We start from the raw sequence: 26,611 nt of genomic DNA, 5'->3' as shown, positions 1-26,611 counted from the left end.
CTTAAGTATGCCTATCTAGTCAGTCACAGAGTCATATAGATTTGACATCATATATATGTATACATTTATATATATATATATGCATACCTACACACATAGGTTTATTTGCATCCTTCTACGTGCAGACATCCAGATAGATCAGCACCATTTGTTGAAGTTTTTTTCCAGTGTATATTTATGCTTCTTTATATAAAAAAAACAGGTGTTTATAAGTGTGTGGATTTTTGTGTCTGTTTTCTAATCATTTCATTGGTCAACCTGTATTAATTATGCCAATGCCATGTGGTTTTATTACTGCTGCTCCGTAGCACAGCTTGAAATCAGGGTTGGTGACACCTTCAGAAGTTCTTGTATTATTTAGGATTTATTTAGCTATCCTGGGATTTTGCTTTTCCACATGAAATTGAGTATGGTCTGTAGGCAGAGATTGCTCTTTCGTTTACCAGCTTCCCAGACCCCAAATAATCACATGAAAACTATATTAATTAAAACACTGCTTGGTCTATTAACTCAGGCTTCTTATTAACTAACTCTTACATATTAAATTAACCCATTATTATTATTTTGTATTTTACCACAAGGTTAAGATTTACAGGCAAGTTTTCGTGCATCTGTCTCCTTCATCAGATACATAGCATCTCTTCGACTCTGCCTTCTTTTCTCCTCTATCTCTGCTTGGAATTCCCACCTTGCCCAATTCTGCACTCCCATAGGCCCAAAGAAGTTTCTTTATTAACCAATGGTAATAAGACATATTTACAGCATATAGCAGGGAATCCCACATCAATGGTCCTTTTAAGGTCTGCAAATAATTGTGTTGGAATTGTTATGAAGATTGCATTGAATATGTAGAATGCTTTTGATAGGATAGCCATTTTTAATATATTTATCCCACCAATCCAAGAGCATGGGAGATCATTCCATCTTCTTACATATTGTTCAATTTCTTTCTTCAAAGACTGAATTTTCTTATACAAGCCTTTAGCTTCTTTGATTGAAAGTATCACAAGACATTTTATATTGTTGGTGGCTATTGTGAAAGGTAGGTTTCCCCAGTTTCCTTCTCACTCCACTTTCATTTGTATATAGGGGAACTACTGGTTTGGGTTTTTTTGTTTGTTTGTTTTTTGTTTTTGAGTTAATCTTGTATCCAACCACTTCCTTGTAGTTGTTTATCAGCTATTGGGATTCCCTAGTAGAATTTTTGGAGATAGTCTATTTATACTGTGGTATCATCTGCAAATAATGATATTTTGACTTTTTCTTTTCCAATTTGTATCCCCCTTTTCTTCTTTGATTGTCTGATTGCTCTAGCTAGAACTTCAAGTATTGTATTGAATATGTATGGAGAGAATGAGCAGCCTTCTGTTGTTTCTGGTTTTAGTAGAATTGCTTAGAGTTAATTTCCATTTAATTTGATGCTGGCTTTGGACTTGCTATAAACTGCCTTTATTATGTTTAGTTTTGCTTTTGTAACCATAATATCTCTGATAATTTTAGCATGAAGAGGTGTCAGATATTGTCAAAGACTTTTGAAGCTTGTAATGAAATGATCATGTGATGTGGGATTCCTCTCTGTATGTTGTGAGTACCACTAATGGATAAAGAAAACTGGCTTGGCCTGATAGGGTAGAACAGAGCTAGGTGGGGAAAACTAAACTGAATGCTGGGAAAAAGAAGGCCAGAGTCCGAGAGAAGCCATGGAGCTACCGCTGGAGACAGACATGCTGAAACTGGAAGGTCATGACTGTGTGGTGATGCACAGATTAATGGAGATGGATTAAATTAAGACATAAGAATTATCCAATAAGAAGCTAGAGATGATGGGCCAAGCAGTGATTTAAACAATACAGTTTCTGTGTGGTTATTTCAAGTCTGAGCTGCCAGGCAGCCCAGAAACAAACAAGCGGCCTTCTTACAACAATCCTGTAATCCTGTGTCATTTGTTTTTCAGTTTGTTTATATAGTGAATTACATTGACAGATGTTCATATGTTGAGCTATCCCTTCTTCTCTGGCGTGAAGCCTATTTTGTCATGGTGGATAATCATTTTGATATGTTCATGGATTCGGTTTGAAAATATTTTGTTGAGTAGTTTTGCATCTATGTTTATGAGGGGAATTGGTCTGTAATTCTCTTTCTTTGGTGAATATATGTGTTGTTTGGATAGCAGGGTGGTGGTGGCCTCATAAAATAAATTTGGCAATGTTGCTTGTGTTTCTGTTTTATAGAATTATTTGAGGAGTATTAGCATTAACTCTTCTTTGAAATTTTCGTAGAATTCTAAAACCATATGAGCCTGAGTTTTTTTTTGGTTGGGAGACTTGAAATGAATGCTTCTATTTCCTTATCCATTATAGATCTATTTAAGTTGTTAATTTGATCTTGAATTAACTTTGGTAAAGTGTATCTATTGAGAAAATTATCAATTTCTTTTAGATTTTCCAGTTGTGTAGAGTGCAGGTTTTTAAATGATAATCTAATGATTGTTTGGGTTTTCTTGCTATCTCTTGTTGTGTTCCACTTTTTGTTTCTGATTTTGTTAATTTGAATGTTCTCTTTGTCATTTTGTTTAGTTTGGACAAGGGTTTGTCTACCTTGTTGAAAGAACCATCTCTTTGTTTCCTTGATACTTTGTATTCTCTTTGTTTCTATTTTATTGATTTTTAAAATATTTTTATTGATTTCAGCACTCAACATGATTATTTCCTGTTGTCTACTCCTCTTGGGAGAGATTGCTTCTTTTTGTTCTATAGCTTCAAAGTATGTTTTTAAGTTGGTAGTGTGAGATCTCTCCAAATTCTTTATGCAGACACTTAGTGATATGAACTTCCTTCTTAGCACCACTTTCATTGTGCTCCATAAGTTTGGGCATATTGTGCATTCATTTTCATTATATTTGAGGAAGTCTTGCCTCAGTTATCATTCAGTAGAGAGCTTTTCAGTTCCATGATTTGTAGTCTTCCTGTTGTTTCTGCTCTTGAAATTAACTTTGATCCATGGTAGTCTGATAGGATGAAGGTTGTCATGTCACTTTTCTTATATCTGTTGAGATTTGTTTTGTGATAAGTATGTAGTCCATTTTAAAGAAAGTTCCTTGAGTTAACCAAAAAAAAAAGTTATATTCTTTTGTGTTTGGGATAAATATTCTGCAAATATCTGCTAGATCCTTTTGGCTTACAACATCATTAAGTGCCAATATTTCTCTGTTTAGTTTTGATCTGAATGACCTATCCATTGGTGAGAGTAGGGTATTCAGTCTCCCATTATCAATGTGTGAGGCTCAACATGTGATGTAAGCTTCAATAATGATTCTTCACAAATGTGGGTGTCCTTGCATTTGGGGCATAGATGTTTTTAATTAAAATGTCATCTTGGTGAATTTTTCCTTTGAAGAGTATGAAATGCCCTTCTTTTGAAATGTCTTTCTTCTCTTTTGATTTTGGTTTGACGTCTATTTTGTTGACACTATTTAATATGGACCCTCAGATAATAGAAGGCTATACCAGATTTCTTCTTGGGACTATTTGCTTGAAAAATCTTTTTCAAGCCTTTACTTGGAGGTAATACTTATCCTTGCTATATAGGTGTGAATCTTACATGCAACCCGAAGGATAGCTCCTAATTTTGTATCTGTTCTGTTCTGTCATTTTATTAAGAAATTTAGTCCTTTGATACTGAGAGATATCAACAACCAATGATTGGTAACTTCTGTCATTTTGTTGTAGTTGGTGATGGTATTATGTGTGGTGTGTCCTCGTCCCTCCTTTTGGTTTTGTTGGCATGGGATTATCTATTGCTTGTGTTTATGTCGGTGTAATTAACTTCCCTGGGTCGGAGTTCTCCTTCTATTACCTTCCAAAGGCCTGACTTTATGGATAGATATTGTTTAAATTTGACTTTATCATGGAATATCTTGTTTTCTCCATGTTGACTGAAAGCTTTCCTGGGTATAGTAGTCTTGGCTGGCCTTTGTGGTCTCCTAGAATCTGCAACACGTTTGTCCAAGACTTTCTGGCTTTTATAGTCTACGTTAAGAAGCCAGGTATGATTCTAACTACATTAATATGATACTTGAAGCATTCGATATTTTTTCCTGTGTATACTATGTTCTTGTTGGCTGTGTTCTTATGCTTATTTTGTTCTTCTACTAGTGTCTGTGCTTCTGGGTGTGGAGTAATTATAAGTCTTGGTACCAGTTTCTAGAGTTCGTCTTTGTTCGATGGATATTTTGTTCCTTGTTTTCTGTTTGCTCTCTGGTCTTCTGGCCTGTGTGGCCTGTGGTGGAGCAGGGGGTTCTCCACCTGAGTTGGAGGCTAGACTTCCGGTAGCCAAAACGTATGTAACTGGAACACTTCATAAACTTGCATAGCATCCTTCTACAGGTTCCGTGCTAATCTTCTTGGTTCCAGTGTTAGCGTATGTGCTGCAGAAGCAAGCACTGCTAGGGATTTTTGAGACATGAAATCCACTAGCAAAAGAGATTAAATTGCCTTGATTCAGAGCGCACCTTTCTTCAAAAAACCATACTTTCAATACTTTCATTTCACACATGGACCATGTCTTAAGGTGCAGGCTGATGTCCAAGCAGCAAAGTATCACAGGGAATCCGTATTAACTTCACCAATAATGAACACCTAGTAGAGCTCCTTGCTCCCTTTAGAAACTTCCAATAACATGCTTTTCTGTCTCGCTTAGCAAGATTTTAGAGAAAAAACCTGATTTTTCTTTGAAGTGCTGACCCTTGTACGTGTTTCCATGGGATAGCGTTCTCTGAATAGTTTCCTAGTATGCCATTTACTATATAATATTCATCTTTTCTTAAAGGAAGAATCAGTTTCTGGGAAGTTGGATGAATTGGATTAATGGAGAATGATTCATTCATCAATTAATTGATTCCTTTATGGATGAATTGGATTAATGGAGAATGATTCATTCATCAATTAATTGACTCCTTTAGAAAAATTTTTGGATACTAGCTATATGATAGTCTGCTATTAGATAAACAATATCTATGTTTTGGTACCTGTCTAAGTTAGAGACTTTATTTCTGTGATGAAACACTGTGACCAAAAAAACAAGTTAGGGAGGACGGGGTTTATTTGATTACTCTTCAGCATTGCTGTTCATCACTGAAGGAAGTCAGGACAGACACAGGAACAAGGCAGGACCCTGGAGTCAGGAGCTGATGCAAAGGCCATGGAGGGGAGCTGCTACTACTGGATTACTTCCCCATGGCTTGCTCAACCTGATTGCGTATAGAACTCAGGACAACCAGCTCACAGATGGCATGACCTATAATGGACTGGACCCTGCTACATTGATCACTAATTGAGAAAAATGCCTTACAGCTGGATCGCGTGGAGACATTTACTCAACTGGGGATCATTCTTCTGATAACTCTGGATTGTGTCAAGTTGACACATGAACCTAGTCAGTATAGTACCCAACTCTGTTATAAAGAAAGGTGATACAGGCAGTATGCCAGGATCTAGGCACTACTGGGTACCATCCTAATCTGATGATGAGGGCACAGCTGCCAATTGTTTCATTCTATTCAATGTGCTATAAATTTTTTACAATAAAAACTTTTGAAAATAGTCTTGTGCTAGGGTTTATTGTTGACCATGGAAATATACATCTCATTCTTCCAAATGGAAACCAGTGGACTTTGCTAAATCCACAGAACCTGTTGTCTAGAAATGTCAGACCAATGGGTTTGTAATTTCATCCTTCCTCCCTATCATCAATTTCTAAGATTTTCTATTGACACAATGGGAGGAATAGTAAGACATACTCTGATTACTGATCAGCAAAACTGATCACAAACTAAAACTCAACGACTTCTGCATTTTATTCTCCAAGATCATCTCCTGCTCATGAAGTGCGAGGACACTGAATGTTGTGTCTTGGTCCTAGCTTCTTTCTTTCTTGACGAATTCTTTGTTAATTCAGTTTTTTACCATATTTTCCTACTTTAGGATCATGTTATGTATCTGGAACAAGATATTCTGAATTTTCATTCGTTTCTCCATCACAAGTCAGATGAAGTCTCACTTTAAGGATAAAAATAAAAAATAAAAAACACCTGAAATGTCAAATATAGTTAAAGTATCTTAAAACTAGTGGAATTAGAATTGCACTCAATGTTAATTTCAGTTTATTAAATTCTTTTGTGACTTTTACAAGAAGATCATGTGAGTGTTAAAAAGTAAAAAACGATTGTAAGGGTCAGAGGGATCAAGGAAACAATAAAACTCACAAAATCAAATAACCTGAACCCACAGGAGCTCACAGAGACTTAATCGACAACCAGGGAGCCTACATGGGACTGACCTAGGTCTTCTGCATATGTGACAGGTGTGTGGCTTGATCTTCTTGTGGGACTACTGATAGTGAGGACAGGGCTATCCTATGACTCTTTTACTGCCTTTCAGGACGCTATTCTTGTACTAAAGTAGCTGATATAATACTTCCTATAGAAATGTTAGGGGAAGGTGGTGATGGTGGCATGTGTCTTTAATCCCAGTATTTTGGAGGCAAAGGCAGGTGGATCTCTGCGAGTTCAAGGCAAACCTGGTCTACAGAGAAATGTTAGGGCAAGTGTTCTTGGAAAACCGTTGTGGGGAACTGAGAATGACAGGGTTGGGTAGAGAGAGAAGCTGCCCACAAAAACAGAACTGAGAATAGAGATGAATTTGCAAAAAAATCTAAAACTCAACACATACTCCCCATTCCCTTCCACGCCCTACACACACCCAAGGGTTGTCTAATTAAAGAACACAGGTTTGGGTCTTCACAACCTTCTTCTTGGCCAGAGACTGTTCCATGGCAGAAAGTCATGCTAGGGTGAAAAGCAGTTCCCAGCGAGAGTCACTAATGTTTCCCTGACAATCAGAAACCCCGGTATGCAGATTATGATTGGAATCTTGGGGGTGGAGTGGGATGGGGGTGAGGGGAGATGGGGAGAATAAAGTGTGAAGGAGAGGATGAGGGGAACTGGGGGAAACGGGATGATTGGGGATAAAGAAAGGTTGGATGGGGAGCAGGAAAACTCATATCTTAGTTAAGGGAGCCACCTAAGGATTGGCAAGAGACTTGAACTTGGAACGGCTACCAGGTGCCCAGGGCAATGTCCCCAGTTAGTTCCTTGGGCACCTGAGGATAGGGAACCTGAAATGAACCTATCCTATAGCCATACTGATGAATATCTTGCATATCACCATAGAACCTTCATCTAGCGATGGATGGAGATAGAGACAGAGACCCACACTGGAGCACCGGACTGAGCTCCCAAGGTCCTAATGAGGAGCAGAAGGAGGGAGAACATGAACAAGGAAGTCAGGACAACGAGGGGTGCACCCACCCACTGAGACAGTGGGGCCGATCTATTGGGAGCTCACCAAGGCCAGCTGGACTGTGACTGTCTCTACCCTGTAAATGGGATTTTGACTGGAATTTTTAAAAGGTACATGGCTTTTTGAAATTGCTATTTTAAATTTCGTTCAAATATTTTTCCAAATAATTAAATGAAAATTTTTTATGATAAAAATTACTTCTAGTACTCACTGGTCAAGAAATAAACTACTATTCATCCATAATATCAAATATATTTAAGCCATCAATGTGTATCAGGGAGAAGTTTTTGTCCTAATAGCTAAAGATACTGAGATAACACTGTGTGGAGAGGTTGACATCAAGGACCCAATAATACCCAGTGACCTGACATTTGTTTAAATGGGGTGATAGAGATTCCCATTTTATTTATTATCTTTCAAAGGGGCACTGAAGGAATCTCCAATAGATAAAAATGATTGAAGTGCTGTTTATATAGGAGTAATATGAGCTTGTCTCCCTGGAGAAGAGGATAATCTATTTAGAAATAGGAAAATACATCAATCTGAAAATATTAATATATGTATCGGGCTAGGAATATTCTTTAAGCAAGCAAATCCCTTCATTGTTCCAGCAACACATAAAGGTCCCACTTGAGGGGCCCTGTAGCTCTCTCACTGTGACTTACCAGTGAGCTAGCTATCTTGCTGTGAATTGAAACCTTTCGCAAGCTAAGGCAAAGGTGCCCCAGCAACCCGATGCTTCTCGCTGCTTACCTTTTCTCAGGCACATATATTTTCTCACAAATAATAAAATTTTAAAAATAAATCTTTAATGTTTATACATATTAAATTGCTTAATCATGTAATGCTTTACAAAATAATTAGCTTCCTGGACCTGTCTCTCTCAGACTGTGTAGAAACCCCCTTTAGTCACAGGGTGACAATGAGTGTTTTCCTTTGCTTCTGCAGTTAATATTTTCAGAACAGAGTAGAAAAAACCAAGATAGAGCAGAGGAAAAGGACAAACTGCAGACAAATCTCCCCCAAGATCCTCCTGACCCAATCCAGACTGAAAGGGGGAGATCTTTGTGAAGACAGTGGGTGCCAGGCGGATGTGGAGGAGAACAGGGATCAGGATGAGATCACGTAGATGTGACGCTTCAGAAGGATTTGCACCCACAGTGGTCTCAGCGATACTCCTCGTAATATTTTATAAAAATTCTGAAATGGTCTTCTTTTAATCATACCAAAACTGGTATTTTCACATTCATCAAAACCCATTTTCCAAGTTTTCATTGACCAACCTAACTACAAATCTCTTTAATTTTTTTTATCCCATCATTATCACTAGAAGGTATGGACTGCTTTCACTGCCACAACGAAGTAATAGGATTATCATTAGAAATACTGCTTCTCTTCTCTCCATTTAAATTCCCAATGTTGAGGATTTTTTTTATGATTCAGATGTTGCATTTTTAGATTTTGTGAGTGAGCAGCTGTTTCCTTGTGGCTTTCCTAATGTTCATTCCCCTCAGCAGTGTAAATGCTCCTTCTTCAAGTCATCGTTGGTGTTGTTTTTGTTGTTTTTAATAAAAGTCGTTTGAGTTAGGGTAAGATTTTATTTCATGGTGGTTTGCTGTGCACTCCTCCGATACTTAAGAGGAGTAAGCATTCCTAACATACTTGCCAGCTTTTTCTATGTCTTCTTTTGTGATGTGTCTACCAAAATCTCTTACTCATTTTCTTGCTGTGTGGTTATTTTTGCTAATCAGTTGTTTTTTATTTATGTATCTGTGCACTTGTCCAGTTTGTATGTATTTATCCCTTCCTACGTTTGCTTCTTGACTTTTTTTATGGTTTTATGCAGAAGATTTTTAATTTGATGAAATCCCATTTGATAATTTCTTAGATGTATCTCCTAGATTTTCTAGGTTTTATTACAAAATAACCTGTCCATAAGCGGGTCAAGATGTATTTTACTCGGTAAACATGGCTACTACATACGATGGTAAAATCCCAGAAAGTGAAAACTGCTGACTCTGCAAGGCACATGTGTGTGTGACCACACACCTTTGCAGTATTTTCAAGACCCCAGTGTTTTCAGACGTGGTAACTTTAATTTGCTGTGATGGTTTAAACAGATAGGAATGCACCTGCGCAATAAACACGGACCTCAGAACAAAATTCTCAAGCCCTCACTGACTAGAGGTCCTCCGTTGTATTTAGTCCATTATTCAGCCAAGTTTTGTCAGACAGCGATAGGACTGAGAGTGAATGGAATGGTTTGCTTGCTAAGGACTTTGCCACTGTCACTATCGGTTGTCTCCAGAGGGCAGCAAAGAGCTTCAGCTCGAAGCCCAGCAGGCTGGGTTAGCACTTTTTAGTGGCTGTTTCCACAAACTTTAAACACTGTGAGAAGTGTCAGTGTCCAGGTTCAGTTTGCTAGACTCACGTGATCTTGTTTGCCACATGAAGGGCAGGGCAGAGGTCAGACTCTGATTGGATGAGATCACTAAAGGCGAATCAGAACCCTCAGTGCATCCACCATTTCACTGAAATTGTTTGAGAGTTTGCAATAGAAAGGGATGTTTGTTTAGAACAGAGTTTTACAAGAATGCCTCAAAATGAATAATTTTCTAATTCTCCTGAATATGGATCAAGGTATGTCATAAAATTATAAGTTAATGGCCTTTAGTAGTGATAACCAGTGATACCCCTTAGTCTATAACGTTTTCAGATGAATTTGATTTGGGTGTTCCCCATTATTATAATTGCATCTCCAATTCTCCTTTTTTGAATACATCATTTATGATGTTACAAAAATCCAAGCTGTACCCACGAGCCACCTGTATCCAGAGACTCAAATTAGGCATGGTTCTCTGGAGCTCACCCTGCATGCGATTTCCTTACAATGGTGGTACAAGATCGATCAATATTTGTAGAGCAGAGGGAAGGAAACACTATCAGGGCGGAAGCAGAGTGGAAACTGCTGTGCAGACCCAACCCTGAAGGACGGCCCTTCAGAGTTCGCACCAATCAGGCTGCAAAAGCCAGGTCTCTAGTTTTCCCATCTGAGTTTGCTAGTGGGTGTGGGCTGCTCCAGCACCAAGGGAGACGTTGGACAAGATGACCCAGTCTCTGCTAAGACTCCAGTTTTTATTTAAATGAATGTTTGAGTCCAACCCCACTATGTCCACTACATTCATTTGCAGTATGAAGTAGTCAACACACATTTTACTAAACCTGAAGGGATAACATTTGCATTTATGCTGCAAACTTTGTTATCTCTCACAGTGTTAACTTATTAATTCATGTTTAATGGGAAGCTATTATCTTAGCAGATTTGTTAACTTCCCAAAACTCTGGCTCCTGGCAGGTGAAAGAGAAGATGAATGAAAATACCAGAAGTGAACACTGCCTCCAAGGTTTACTCTAAGAAAGAACTCTCAAGCACAAAAGGGAAAGGAGCTAGGGGACTGTTAATTGTACTTAAAAGAACAGTTTACAACACCTTCAGGCATTCATTTTTCAGAGAACCAATTTAGATAAGGAAAACAAATGATGTTGTTAATTCGAAGCCATTCTGGTCTCCTCATTTTGGGGAACTCCTCAGTGAACCACAGTATGGCAGGACCAGAAGGGCTACAGGGAGTTTGGTGGGTTTCAAAGTAAATGGAACTGTTAGCGATAGGGGAAGAGTGTGGACAAACAGAGATGAATATAAAAGAAATTTTAAATTAACCACAATCTCTGCTATGCCTCAACTCAAAGAAAAATCACTATTTACTGACTTTCTTCCAATCATCTTTCCTACTTAAAAGTAAAAAGTTTTGATTCAGATTTTTGCTTACAGACTGATTTTTTTTCTAGTCCATTAAAATGTATTCAAATGACAACATGCATTTACTGCAGGTCACTCTACTTAACAGTGTGCAGAGCATATAATTAGCATCATTATAAGAAATAATAAGAATAGCTGAGCTACGGTGCATGTTTCAAACTATGCTTTTTGGAGAAATTCTATAAAATGGAATTGCTGGGTCAAAGATAAATAGCATTTTAGGTCCTGGATACATTGTTGAGCAGGAAAAGTAAATGGTGTGTATCAGTCTACATCGACTCTGATAAAGTTTCCATCTCTTTCAACATTTCTTAAGAAATTTGATAAGAAAAGAACCAGTTTGTGGCTGTCTATTTTTATCTTTTGAGTGAATTTCTATTTAGTTGAATGCCTCTCTTCCGCAATGATTTAGAGCAGTGGTTCTCAACGTTCCTAATGCCAACACCCTTGAAAGCAGTTCCTCATGCTGTGGTGACCCCAACCCAAAATTCCTTCTGTTGTTACTTCATAAGTGTAAGTCTTCTGCTGCTATGAACTGTAATCTGAGTATCTGTTTTCTAATGATCTCAGGGGTTCATGACCCTCAGGCTGAGAAATTCTGGTCTATTGTTTTAGAATTGTTCCTTTTAAAATGGCTATGTAAGTCCTGTTCATATACTAAGACTCCTTTCCTCTCTTCATTGAGGGTATTGTGCTGCACTGGCTTATTCATGCTTGCCATGTTCCTTCACTTTTGACCACTTTCTAAACTGTAGACTTTAGTGCCGAGAATTCAACTTACCAACCCTTTTTCTTTGAGATTGACTTTTGAAAACTTCAACTATTCTTTCTGGGCTGGCATATGTACACAAATTTGCTGTAGTAATTTTGTCTAGATTTTGATAATCTTTACATTGTCTTCTTATTCACCAGAAAGGTAGAATGCAGTAAATTCAATTTCTTAACCACGTATAACAGAGGTATTCATTTATTTTTACTTTTATTCTACAAGACTGTCTGACAGTCAGTATGTGTCCATTGCTGCAATAGTGGCAAGACTCTTTAAGGCCTGTTCCATAGAGTGGAATTCATTTCTGTTACTGTAAAAATGGTTAAACTCAAGTCCTATCCCTGAGAGTAAAAACTGATGATGCTGTTTTTCTAATAGTTCATGTTGTCAAACAGACACCTACATATTTATGTTAATATGAATAGATTTGTACTGCTCCCGACTTTGGTCAAAGACACTTCTTTTAGTGGGTAGTGCTGAATGCTGAGACATAATGCTGTTCAAAGTTCTGAAAATAATTGTCTCTGAATGCTCAATCATGGATGCGGGAGGGGTCTTCCACCACCTCCTCCAACTGCCTCAAGGCTCAGGAAGCACTGGACAAGAGGAGAGATGAAAAAAATGTAAGGACAGTAAAATGGGGACAAATGCTGAGAAATGGTAGCCTCTGTCCATGAGACCTATGGACGCACAGTAGCTGTGGTTGTCTACAGAAGATCTGTCATACATGAAAGTAAATGACAACTCCAGCAAGGTCTGTGGAGAATCACCTGAGGACCCATCTCTAACGGAGGAGCTATCTGTAGCTGATGGATATTTTTAGGGTGGAGTCACTTTCCTTTAGATGTGGCCAACTGTTGGGCTGGATGCCAGGTGGATGACCCCATGAACATATGAGAACCACGAAGTGGACTCAGTGAATAAGGAGGACATAAAATAGGAGGAGCATGTGGTGGGGAGGTCCTAGCAGAACTGTGTCTTGGGGGCTGATGGGTAGTTACAATCAAAAATCATTGTATACATATACAAAGAATTATAAATTCTCCTCCATAAATGCTGTTTTTATATAAAATTACATTAAGATTTTAGTTTTGTAATATATTTTGTGATTTTATGTGAGAAGTCTATTCCACACAATTGTAAATTTTCACATCCAATTGTGTTCTTTAGTACAACTTAAGAAAGGGAATATTGCTTTGGGTTCTCAGTTTTGGAGATTTCTATGTATGACACATTAATAATTGTGTGGGCCTGTGATAGCACACTCTATCATGGTGAAATCGCATGGGAGAGAAGGCTGGATCACTTCATGGTCAGCGGTCAAATTTATCCCATTCAAGGGGAGACCCCTAACTCTCACTAGCTTACCACTTAAATGTTTCCCCCACATCCCAACCATGTCAAGCTGGAAAAAGCCTTTTAACAGGAAACACCAAGGGTCGACTCACCTGAGCAGCCCTGTCTGCTTTGCTATGGGGGGAAGGGGGTGCGTTGGGCTCTTCCAGTTCCTTGAACATTGGACACATTTCAGTGCCAACCTCTGTGTGTATTAGGGAACTCACTCATTATACATTTTCTGGGAATTATGTAAAAAAATCTCCTTTTCTGATATTTTTAAAAGATGCCTTTGTAGACAGAAATTAATTATTAAAATTTGTTGATTAATCTACTTATTTTAAAATAGAAATTATATCAATAATGAATGGCAATCATATTAGCTAGTAATATAAACCAATGCACTATTGTCTTTGAGTGTTACTTTCTTCGAATCAACTCTAAAGTTCATGTGCAATTAATACTATATTTTCCGCATGAAATAATCAGGCATTTAATTCCTCCTTTAGATTTTTACCTGCCTGATAAGTATTCTCCTCGTGTTTCCTACCTTATTGCAAGTGCTGACATTTTCAAAAGTACATGAGCTACCAAAAATGATAGATAGTTCCCTCTTTCTATGCTTACCTTACTTTGCATGTCTCTAATGCAAACAGAAAGAAAGAATTGCCTTATCGCAGTTGAACAATTCGTAACATTGCACTCTTTGGCTTATAACTTTCATTTCATTTTTTACAACTCACACTTACCTTTTTAATTGTATAATTCTGTGTAAAACTTTCTTTTCCTACACCCATCTGCCTTCTTGCCTTCCACAGATATGACAGAGTGAATCCATTGACCTTAAGTAAGGATCAGAGTTTGGGTGATTGACTACAGCTGGGTGATTTAGAAACACAAGGAAGCAAGGTTGTAAACTGCCAGGGAACGTGTGACCGGACAAGTCCTGAAATTATTGAGTTGTATTTTATTTAATTTTTGAGACAGGATCCCATTTAGAACAACTTGACCTTGAACTTACTGTGTAGCTAAGAATTTCCCTCTACCTACCTCTCAAGTGCTGCTACTATAGGCATGTGCCACTGTACCCAGTTTTTATGTGCACAGTAGACGGGCACTCTCCCGATTTAGCTGTGTCTTAGCTCCCCTGATCCGTCTGAAGTGAGGGAATTCCTAGGGTCTGATGACACCGCCACAACAAAGTAAACATGCAACACATCTTGGAAAAGCCAATATTTCCGCTAAAATTCATGATTTAGAATCTAAAAATCGGTGTGGTCAGGCATTTGGGAATCTGTGAAAGTAGATGCAGTTTGGAATACCATCATAGCAAGAAAATGTGTACTTTCTGTTCTTGTTTTAAGTGATATCAATAAAAACTAAGGCGAATTATTTTTTATACTTATTATATTTATAATGGAAACTTTACAAAACAGTAAATGATAAGCACGGAACTGCGGAATGTGCTGTGATTTTTGTTATATGAATATATTACATTAAGTGCATTGCCTGCACTAATATATTCTGTTATAAGAAAAATTATAAACCAATTTTTGTTTGGGAGAAAACTAGGGCCTTCCAAAAGTTCATATTGTTAAAGTTGTAACTCCTTGTGCACTATAATACAATTCTCAGAAAAGTAGTCAATATAGATATAATTAAGATTAAGTCATAGTAGGATTAGCCTCTAATCCAATATAATTGATGACTTCCATTGAATACAACCTGGTACATGTAGTGTAATACCAGAAAATAGTGGAACCATGATGCTCAGGAAGTATGGAAATGAGCCTGGACCACAGCCCTTCCCAAACATTTTCAGAGAAACATACTCCTCGATTTCAAATTTCTACCATCTAGAACTGTGAGAAAATAAATTCCTGTTTCCTCCAGCACACAGTAATCCAGTAAGCTAATGTATCCTGCAACTGTAACCATTCAATTGACAGGCTTTATTCCTGAAGAAAACCATAAAACTTATGATGGTTTATGATGTACATTGGGAACAGGCACTCCATAAAATAAATGGTAGATAATTGTTGTGTAATCACAACAAGATGGAAATGTTTGGCTACTAAGAGTGTTACCAAATGGAATGACTTCTCCCAATTATTTTCACTTTGAGTAATATTCATTTTCTTTCGTGGAGTTTTATTTTAATTAAGGATCAAATTGTTCAAAATGTTCCCTCCAAATCCCTCATCCTGGCTGATAGGCTGACAAATGTGAATACATTTGAATTGTGGCACAATTTCAAAAATCTCAATGGTATATTTCACAATCATGATTATTCTTCTCAAACAAGGGAATTTGAATTAAGTAAGCTATGCAGCAGATAGCCTTAATTATATGCATTTATTACAGTGAACATTAAACTGCCATTTATCTGCAAGTTCAAGAGACCATGTGTTGTAGATAATCAAATATTTTGTATAATGGTATTTAAAATGTGAAAATACATTTTATTGTAAAATCTATGAATATATTTAATCATTTGACATTATAATATTGAGAATTGCTAGTATCTTCAAGTTACTTTTTGAAAAGTGTTTAAAGATAATTTCTTTGTGGATGGTAAGATGGCTTACCAGTTAAGAGAACTTGAGACTCTTTCAATGGATCTGGGTTTAGTTCTCAACACCTACATAATGACCCATAAACATATGTAACTCCAATTCCAAGAGATCCAATGTTATCTTCAGGCATCTATGAGAACCTCATGGACATGCTTGATATATGTGTGTGCATATATGGCACTCATACCCATAAAATAAAAATAAATGAATCTTTAAAATATCATTTGAATTATTAATAATTGTTTTCTGCTTAAACTCTTTTATGCAGAGTCTAACTAAAGGAAATTAAATTTTGAATAAACACAAATTGCATTGGTACAAATAATTTAGGGAAATCTGTAGAGATTTTCATGCGTGTCTACTGAGTGGTTTCTAGGCATTTAATATGGTAATATAAAAATTCAAATGATAGGGCCAACAAGATGCCTCATTAGGTAAACATGCCGCAGAGCAAGGCTGACCTCCTGCATCTGATCTCTGAAACCCACCTTGGAAATAAATAATCTACTCCACAAAGTTACCTTCAAACTCCATACCTGCACCATGACTCATGCATGCTTTCACATGTGCACACATATGCACACACATGTATATAGGAATAGTCACCCTTCCTGGAAGAGTTTAATTGGATTTAATAGCTGCAGATCTCCAGCATGTTTGGATGGCAGTGTGGCTGAAGTTGGTTATGTGTTTTAGTCTTGTAAAATGTAATTAGAAGCCCAGTAAACAGTCGTATGAGAGTTTCATGAAATATGCATTTATTTACTGGGGCAAAGTAAAATAAAAAAACTTCTTGATAGTTCATCAACAAGGGATCAGTTGTGTGCTAGAAGAGGTACTCATTAGGTCTTTGCTAGGTGCTGAGGGACTGACTGTGACCAGGCCAAGAGCTTTCTATTGCCAGGGAGGTGGGAGCCATACCCTTCTGTCTTTGGCATTGGAATAATAGTCAATGAAGCTTGGAAAGTTTTCATACTAACAAAAGTAATCCTTAAACTCTAAGTAATTGAATATTTTAAAATATAATATTCCAAAGTTTCAATCATAAAGGTTGGTAACTTTTAGAGACAAATGTCTTCACATCTCACATGAAAATTTAAAGAGAAACAATAGGAATGTTTTTGCTTTCCCTTACATTAAAATACACATTCCATCTTCCCACTTCACAATCTTAATGAGCAGCAATCCTAGTTACCTAAAAGTGGTCCAGTTTGCAGGGGGCTCCAAGGAATGGCAGTGTCTAAAGAGGATCCAAAGCAAAGCAACATGCAAAGAAACCAGAATAAAAAAGGAAAAAAAAAACAAGGATGGATATGGAACCTGTGTAATTTCAACGATGTCGGGATTGAAAAGCTTCTCAAGAGGAAAAAAGCCCACTCTGTGGAGATGGAGGCTGCTTGTTTGTTTCCTGGCCACCCAGACCCAAATAATCACACAGAAACTATATTAATTACAATACTGTTTGGCCAATGACTTTGGCATATTTCTAACAAGCTCTTACATCTTGAGTTAACCCATTTCTATTAATTTATGCATCATCACTTGGCTACAGCTACCAGTGTCAGCATGTTACTCCTTTGGCAGCTATGTGGCATATTTCTGACTCTACATATCTTTGCTTGGAATTCCTGCCCTATTCTGCCCTGCCACAGACCCAAAGAAGCTTCTTTGTTAACCAATGGTAATAAAACATAATAACAGCATACAGAGGGGAGTCCCACATCACCTCCCCTTTTCTTTCTAAACAAAAAGGAAGGTTTTAACTTTAGCATTGTAAAATTACATATAACAAAACAGGTTCCAGGTAGTGGTTCATGTCTTTCTCCTCAGGCAGCTTCATGGTGTCTCATTGGCTCCGCCTACTTTCTCTTCTATCTCTTCTTGGAATTCCTGCTTTACTCTATTCTGTCCTGTGATAGGCCCAAGAAAGCTTCTTTATTATCCAATGGTATACAAAGGGGAATCCACATCCCCTCCTCTTTTCTATCTAAATAAAAACTGCATGTCCACTTTATATAGCATACTGTCAAGAAGTCCAGGGAAGAACTGTTTCTTGCCCAAATGGCTAACCAACTCCATGAAGAGTCTCCTCAATTCCCATCATCCTCTTGAAGTGGATTGGTGCTGACAGGAGCAGATGTGTCTCATTGTCATGAAAAGTCTTAAGTTTGTAAAACATTTAAATGCCACATTTTGTAAGCCTTTGAAAGGTTTGAAGAGTACTTATCCATCTGAAATATATCTCTGTACATCTAGAAAACCTAATGAAAATGACTATAAACTTGACTATTATAAATAATTATCTATTATCTATAATTCTTTACTATACATTACATTTTTTAATGAGCTACACAAACACAATACTTTAATCAGGAGCAGATATATATAAATTTATATTGATGAACTAAGATCCAAACCAATCTTAAATATTCATCTTTATAGCAAATTCCCCTTTAAATGTAAACAAACATTTATAAACAATATTTAGGAATTTGGGCATAGTTCTCTAGACTACTTCCCACTGATTGGGAATACTGCTAATCAGACCTTTCATGGGGTATCATGTGTGGTAGATCCATCTCAGACAGCAGTGCTGAAGCTGTCATGGATGTTAGACCATCTGGATCATTGCTTCAGGAGGTCTTGTTTGATCAAACCGTACTAGCTGGTAAGGAATCCAAAACATTCTATCCTCTGTGGAAACAAAGCAGAACCTCTTTTCCAAAGCAACATATTATTAGGCCCAAATTTTGAAGTCAAGATACCTATAAAATATAGGTGTTGGCTTAGTTTAGCAGCCTGTACAATGAAATGCCTGTCTGAACTTAGCTCATTCACAGTCAAAAAATTTAATGAAAACACAATAGTATACATAATCCAGACTTTCTGTGCATATTTCATCTTTACATGGCTTATTTTATTTTACTCCTTTAATCTATGATTGTTTGTATTCTGTTTCTTTAAAGACTTTGTTTTTTTTAAACCTCTCCCATGCCTACATACATTTATCCAACATTGTGACCCATTCAGAGGTCTTTTTCATCTGAATCTGTCTTTATTATGTATCTTTAATAATTTTTTGACCAGAAGAGCTTTTAAAATGGTAAGCAGCTTGGTCGCAGTGGCCCTGGATGCTGGCTCAACCTCTCTTCACCTTTTAATGTGGCAGAAGTAGTTCACAGCCAGCTCCCGGGGTTGCCAGGTGGGAGCCATCCCAACCACTTCATCTCTGAGTAGCACCATGCAGCATATAAAACCTGTCTATATGAGTAAAAGCTAAATCTGCCTTGCAGAATACTGTGTAGCCTGGAACTATCTCTGTGTACGGTGGTGGGAATCCACCATGCTCTCCTGCCTGTGCACTCCTAACAGACACAATCCTGCTGGTTGTCCAGGAAGGGAGTGCTGAGCCTTGGGCGTGGTCTCAGCCACTTTCCTCCCAACCCCAAGTGGGCACACAAGCATCCGGACACAAACTGGGTGCAGGACATCAGTTCCAAACATTTGAGTACCATTGTGTAGACAGAGGCTGCTTGTTTGTTTCCCAGCTGCCCAGACCCAAAATAATCACAAAAAACTATATTAATTACAATAATGTTTGGCCAATGACTCTAGTGCATTTCTAGCTCGTTCTTACATCTTGAATTTACCGATTTCTATTAATTTAGGTATCGCCACTAGACTGTGGCTACTCGTGCTGGCATGTTACCTCTTCAGCAGCTACATGGTATCTCTCCGACTCCGCCTTCTTTCCTTTTCTGTCTTTGCTTGGAATTCTGCCTTGCTCTATTTGGCCCTGCCATAGGCCAAATCAGCTTCTTTATTAACCAATGGTAATAAAGCATATTCACAGCATACAGAGGGGAGTCCCACATCAACTCTGCACCCCCACGGCATACTGATTAAGGCAAAGGGTCCAAACAGATGTAAAGACCATTAGGTGAAAGATTGTCCGCACATCATCCCCCACTATTCCTACTGATAATAAAGGGGACATGCTATCTTATATATTTGTCATAAGCTTAGGGACCTCCTGCTTGTACAGAACATGAATCAATCACTGCCACTTAACAAGAAAATTCCCAAAGTATTTAAACTGAGATCTTGTTTGTTTGTATTTTAATGCAATGGGTAACATCAGAGTGAAACAAATCAGATAAAGCTACAACACAGGTCATTCCAAAGACAACTGACCTGCCTTCCCAATGCCATGTGGCAATGAAAAGGGGCAGGGTGGTGGCTCCAGATCTGATTTGCAGGAATCTGGTGAGATGCTGTATGGCATCTGAAAATAAGTTTATAATATAAAAAATAGCAAGAAGACATTTTAATGACAAATATTAATATGTATGTGTGGTGGAATATATTAACAAATCATTGTCAATTTTTTTTTTTAGATTTTACAAGGGTACTGAGGGTTATAGGAAATTGCCTTTTAAACAAGCTGAAATTTAGAAGGTGTCTGCATAGCGTGACAGCCACAGCTAACCTGCACAATTCTTAATTAAACACACATGCACACAAAAGCAGGAACAACCAAAACCATATGAAGGAGGATTTATAAATGTAGTCATTGCAACCGTATATATTTCTCTGAGTTTTGAAATGTGTTTTATTAAAAGATGGTCCGTGCTGGGAGAAGGAGTGTTAATGTCTTTGAGCTGCTCAGTGAGATATGTCTGATGAGACTGGGGAAGGAGGCAGCTTCTGTTCTCTTGTTGGGAGACTGCTTAACTATTTCACCAGGGAGGAAGAATGAAACCAAATGTGAAAGAGATGAAATAGTAAGAAATAGTTTACTTACACAACACTTAGAGGAAGCTAAGAATTAGGATGAAGAAAAAGATGAGCTTAGAAATCAAAGGAAATATGGATTAGAAGTGTGTTTGTATGTGTCTCAGTGTCTCTCATTCTCCTTAATTTTACTCTCACTTTAAGAATTAAGAAATAATTTTTGGCCCTGATAGTGAGGTTCCTAGGGAGAAGAGTGGAGAATGGATACAGAGGACTGTGGCAGGGATTTTGAAGTTAGATGAGCATGTGTAAGAACCCAAACAAAGGGAAGCAGAAATTAATTTCCTCTGACTCAGGCGTTGAAGACCTCAGTGCACCAAAGATCCTACAAAAGATTCACATAATTTTAATTCTTTTTTTCTTTAAAAGGAACCCCAACTTCAACCTAGATTTGTCCAAACTGACATCCGCATGTATGGTATATTATTAAATAGGAAGTAAAAGGTATAAAGTTCTTGGCTGTCAGAGAATCATCCAGAGACATGGCTGCAATGCAGGACCACAGTGGAATCACATCTTCACTTTATTGATGACAAAGGCAGTTGGATTTGTGGGCTGCATGAGTTCCCAGCAGCACAAGCTCTTGACTCTGCCGGTGCCAGGTTTTAAGACTAAGATATCAGAATCTTTTCTCTGCACCAATGTCAACTTCCTGTTAGCCTCCATTAGCAGAAATGTTTGGCCTGTCCTGATTAGGGCTATATAATACTCATCTTGCTGGCTCCTTGGAGTAAAACAGAAACAAGACTTTGAACAGAGACGTCAACCATAGTTTTGTTTTCTGAGGTTGAGGTTGTGTCTTATACCCCACCATGTTTGCCTAGTGTTTAATAGGTACACTGGAGCATTTTAGATATCATAACACATTGAATGATTTATTAATTAACAAATAATCACAAACATAAAAAAAAAAACAAACCAAACCACACAGTTCCATTATATGCTGATCTCTAGCATCAGGAGTCTTTTGACTGAGTTCTTTCAAGGTCTCAATGGGCTTACTTATAAGTGTCTATAAGGCTTTGAGTTCATCCGAGGCTGGACAATCTTCTCCCACGTCATCAATGGCAGACAGTCTTATTCTTCATGACTGTAAGCTGCAGTTCCTGTGGTCTCTCCTTTAAAATTTCAATTGTTGTGTGTGGTGCATGCACATGTGTCTGTGGATGTGCTCAGAACAGATTGTTGTTCCTCAGTCGCTACTACAGTTTGTTTGTTTGTTGTAGACTGTGTTTCCCAGGGCCCCTGAAACTCCCTGTTTCAGCTAGACAGCTTAGTCACCAATCCTCCAGGATCCACCTATGTCTACCCCTAGGGTTGGGGGTCAAGGTGTTTGCCACGAAATGCAGCTTTTCATGGGCTCTAAATATCTGGACTTAGGGAAGTATTCTTTTTTTTAATTGATTTTTATTGAGCTCTGCATTTTTCTCTGCTCCCCTCCCTGCCTCTCCACTCCCCTTCAACCTTCCCCCAAGGTCCTGATGCTCCCAATTTACTCAGGAGCTCTTGTGTTTTTCTACTTCTCATGTAGATTATTCTTGCATAGCAAGCTATGTATGGACTCACTGGGTCATTGCTCCACTCCAGCTCCTGATTTCTTGCTTCATATCAGTTTTATCTCTGGTGGCTTCAATTGTCCTCTACATGTCTCTACAGCATGGCAGTCTTCTTCTACGAGGTGAGGCATAACGTTTTCCAGCAAGCTTAGTCTGTCTTGCACAGTGAACATCATCATCGAGGGACTTTAGCCTTTGTGGTAACACAAAACCGAAAGCAGTTCGAACACCATCACAACCACAGTTCCTAGGGCAAGCATGGGATGACATGGGTATGGTAGGACCCTTTTAGAATTCTAGCTCTGGTAAAGGTTATGCACAAAGTTACTTTTAGACATTTTACAATTGAGGAGATTTGAAAACTTTCTCATAATTGTATTTCGAAAAAGTTTTGATCTTCAAACTGGCACCAGTTTCCCCAGATGCTTTGTTTTGTATCTGTTCGAACAATCAAGAAACACACAGAACAAGCTCCATTCCTTCTGAAACAGGCAGTTTATTACCTGTCTTTGATCTGACTGTAATTGCCTCATTTGCTAACGTTGCTTCTCATTTTTGAAGACTCAGTAATTGCTTTCTTTTTGGAGATTATTATCCTTTGAATATGTATATTTCTGTAAATATTCTGCTCTGCTTTGTGGAAATAAACAAGGGTTCTGTCTGGCAGTTGAATGGGACATGAGCTTATAATATAGCATTGTGTTAGATTGTTAAAAGGGCTGTGTCTACAATAATAACGATTAAAACACTACAGGGAGCATGTGTTGTGGCCATTGTAGGTGTTAATTAAGTTGTCAGCCTGAAAAGTGAAAATCCAACCTCTTGAACTTGTGTCTTGGCACACTGGCCAAGGATCTGATTTTTAAAAAAGAGACAGCAACAGAGAGAGAGAGAGAGAGAGATTATTATTCAAATGTGTTTTTTTCAGCCCTAAATATCTTTGTTCCTTTAAACTTTTGATTTTTTATTATTATTTATTTTTTTAGTAAACATACAGATTGAAACAGACACGCACTGGGGATCTTAAAACTGAAGTCCCAGAAAGCCGATTTCCTGAAGTGCTTTCTTAGTGTTGAGACATGGACCAGATTCTCAGAGAATGTCTAGGACTTTGATCACAGTACTCAAATGTTCAAAATCAGGAGATCTTTATTAAGACAGAGTCACAAAAAAGCTGTGTTTCTGCTTCTATTCATCTCCTGTTTATCTGAAAATATGTCTACCAGTTGAGGTTACACAGCTTTAATGGAGGAAAATGCCTATTCAGAAAACATTCGTTCCAATGCTGTGCGGAATCTATGAGATTTGGTGTCCTGTGGAAATACCCGTAGTGACTATGATAGCATAGAGCCTCCGAGTTTCGAAACAGTACATTTTCTAGAAAAAAGAAGCTTTTCCTTGGGGAAAACTTTGAAGTTAATGTTTTCAAAATAGAAAAACTAAATACAGAATTGACATGATGATCAGAATACAGCAGGCAGCTTGGTTTTGAAAAACATCTCACTCGGAAGCAGAGGCAACTTCCATTTCCTCTTCAAAATAAGCTCTGGGGCCCCTATCTGCAAATTACACCCAGAATAAGCTCTTAAATAGTTCACTGTGTTTCTTTTCCTACCCTTGCGCCTTGGATTCCCCAGTAATGTGTGCCAGGAAAGTCAATGCCAGCCACTTGAGCACAGGAAGATGGGCTGAAAGATCAGGTCCTGTCCAACCAGGGGGCACTGGGTGTCAGGGGATATGCTGGCATGTGAGAGTTCCACAATATCCCAAAATGGAGTATAACAAAGTTTTCTTTATCTGGGGGTAAACTCACAGAAGGAGTAGCGATCTGCAGTCCTCTGCATGTGCTAGGAACTGGTACCAAATCCAGCAGACAAGAAGCTCACACACACTTTTCATCTGCATTTATAGTACAGGAGACCACACCCAAAGTGGACTGGTATCCTAAAGGCTGTTGACTGAAAGAGTTCCCACAGCAGAGATATGCCTTGTGTACATTCTAATAAGCTCATGATACCAAAGGCAGATGATGACTTTAACTAATTATGGGGTGTCAACACAGTTCCCATGTTTTCCACAGGTGGACCAATCACTAGAGAAGGAAGACCGTAGACTGAACATGATCGAATGAAGCCACGGAACAAACATGATTTGAGCAGTCAGAATAGATTTTGTGCCAGGAGGAAAGGAACAGCAGGCCATTTTAGACAAGCAGGTCAAATGTCCAGATAAAGCACAAATGACAGCTGAGACCAAAGATAAAATTATAATGGGTCAGGGGTGGAGAGGGTAAACATTTTACAAGAGCTGAGGAAACCAAGCAGAGTTTGAGTCTGCCTTCGCTGTGTCTTCCTGCTTGAAAAAAAAATGTTAACACTAAGTAAGAGCTTCCATGGTGATCATGGTCTGGCATTTGAACATCTTTCTCTGAAAGTACAGAAGTACACACACACTAAGAGTTAAAGGAAGCCACTAGGTTTTTTTTTTTTTTTCCAGTAATACTGATTACTTGTCTGGCTTTGGCATTTGTTAGCAATTCTAGGTGCTGCCCTTCCAATTTGTTTGTTTTTACAGTCATTTGAAGAAAGACTTTCCTCAGAGACAGTCAAAACAAGATCAAATGTAATCAAATTTGTAATAAAGTAACATTCTTCAGCAGTCAAGAAAAGAAAGCTTGACATGTAAATGTCATCCGGCAAGGTTGATATTTTAAGCCGTCTTTGCTCTTTTGTGAAATGCAGAGATCAAAACTTTTTTGGATCACTGAAATTCAGTAGTTATTTCATTGAGTCCTTTGGAAATTTCATGTAAAAATTACAAATGGAAGTTTTTATCTGACGGGAGATAACCTGGAACTAACTTTTACCTGGTAAGAAATGCCCAAGGATGGTACACAGTGGTACGAAGATAGAATCCGCCCAGATTTCCATCAAAAGAGTGGATAAGGAGACTGTGAAGGGTACACACAATGGGATTTTACTCAACGGTACAGGACATTACGGAGAAAAACTAGGTGGATCTGAGAGCTTACAGTCACTGAGGTGACAATACTTGGAAGGACAGAGCCCTGTGTTCTCTTTACACTCATAGCCTGATTTCTGGTGTGTGTGTGTTTGTAAACAAGGGGTGTGGGAGTGGAGCTGAACACAAGGCATTGAGGACACAAAGGACACTTGTTAAATGAAAGCAACAGGGGGCCACAGGGGTGGGAGAACCCAAGGCGGAGGTGACAGAAGCTGACTGAGAAGGTGGGGGTACGGCAACAAAAGCAAACTTAGTTTGAAAAACGCTGTAGAAAAGAAAAAGAACAATTCTTTATAGGCTTAGGCACAGGAAAGGATTATTGATAATTGTTACTAGTATAATATTTTTCTCAATAAAATAATTAAACGGAAAAATAGCCAAAGAAACTATCTGCAAACTACCACCCTTTTGAATGGATCTACTGATCAATTGTACTCTCAAGTAATCAAGTAAGATAAAAAATATATATAAAATGAGCAGGCACATATAGCTATATAGTAACAAAAAATGAATAGTATATTTAAAAATTGTTCCTAAAATTATTGGCGCAATATGACATATATAACTATTTCTTTATGGGTTTTGTTATTTTCCTACCCTTTCAATTTTCCAGCATTGTTTTATGTGTATGAGTGTTTTTTCCTGAATCTATACATGTGGACCTAGTATATTTCTGAAGCCTGTGGAGGCCAGAAAAGGGCATTAGATCCCCTGGGACAACAGTTGTAGATGACCGTGAGCTGTTCTGTCAGTCTTGAGACTTGAACCTGTTTCGTCTGTAAGCAGCAGATGCTTCTAGTTACCGATCCATCTCTTCAGCCTAATATCCTGCTTCTCAATTGTTCATTTAGGCATTTGGGGCATTGTGCTGGATAGTTTTATGTCAACTTGACACGGGCTAAGGTCATCATAGAGGAGGGAACCTCAATTAAAAAAAAATGCCTCCATAAGGTCGGGTTGTAGGCAAGCCTGTAGGGCATTTTCTTATTTAGTGATTGATGGGAGAGGGGCCAGCCCACTCTAAGCGGGGTCATCCCTAGGCAGTCTTGGTCTATAAAAGCATTCGGAGTAAGCCATGTGAATCAAGCCAATAAGCTATATTCCTTCGTGGCCTCTACATCAGTCCCTGCTGCCAGGTTCTTGATGTGTTTGACTTCTTTCAGTGGTGACTAAGTGGAAGCCAAAAGCACCCTTTCTTCCCCAAGTTCCTTTAGATCATGTTCCATCACAGCAGCAGTGATCCTAACTAGGACAGGCATAAACAATGCCAATTTTTCTTGTATATACCAAACACGTACATCCTACGTGGGTCTGTATCTGTTATGCTCTTTTGCACCCTACCTCAACTGAACTCAGCTACAAACCTTACTGTGGAACTC

General features: G+C 38.2%; 1 protein-coding gene and 1 non-coding gene across 8 annotated transcripts in view; one reads left to right on the top strand and one right to left on the bottom strand.

Moving 5' to 3' along the window:
- Window positions 1–26,611, top strand: part of Magi2 (membrane associated guanylate kinase, WW and PDZ domain containing 2) — a 1,220,672-nt gene that overhangs the window by 231,693 nt on the left and 962,368 nt on the right. The window lies entirely within an intron of this gene.
- Window positions 4,341–4,442, bottom strand: LOC130867154 (U6 spliceosomal RNA). Its single transcript, XR_009056421.1, has one exon. It is a non-coding gene; the product is annotated as a U6 spliceosomal RNA (small nuclear RNA).

This window comes from Chionomys nivalis, chromosome 26, assembly GCF_950005125.1.
Source record: "Chionomys nivalis chromosome 26, mChiNiv1.1, whole genome shotgun sequence".
NCBI lineage: Eukaryota > Metazoa > Chordata > Mammalia > Rodentia > Cricetidae > Chionomys > Chionomys nivalis.
This window is presented reverse-complemented; position numbering and strand designations above follow the sequence as displayed.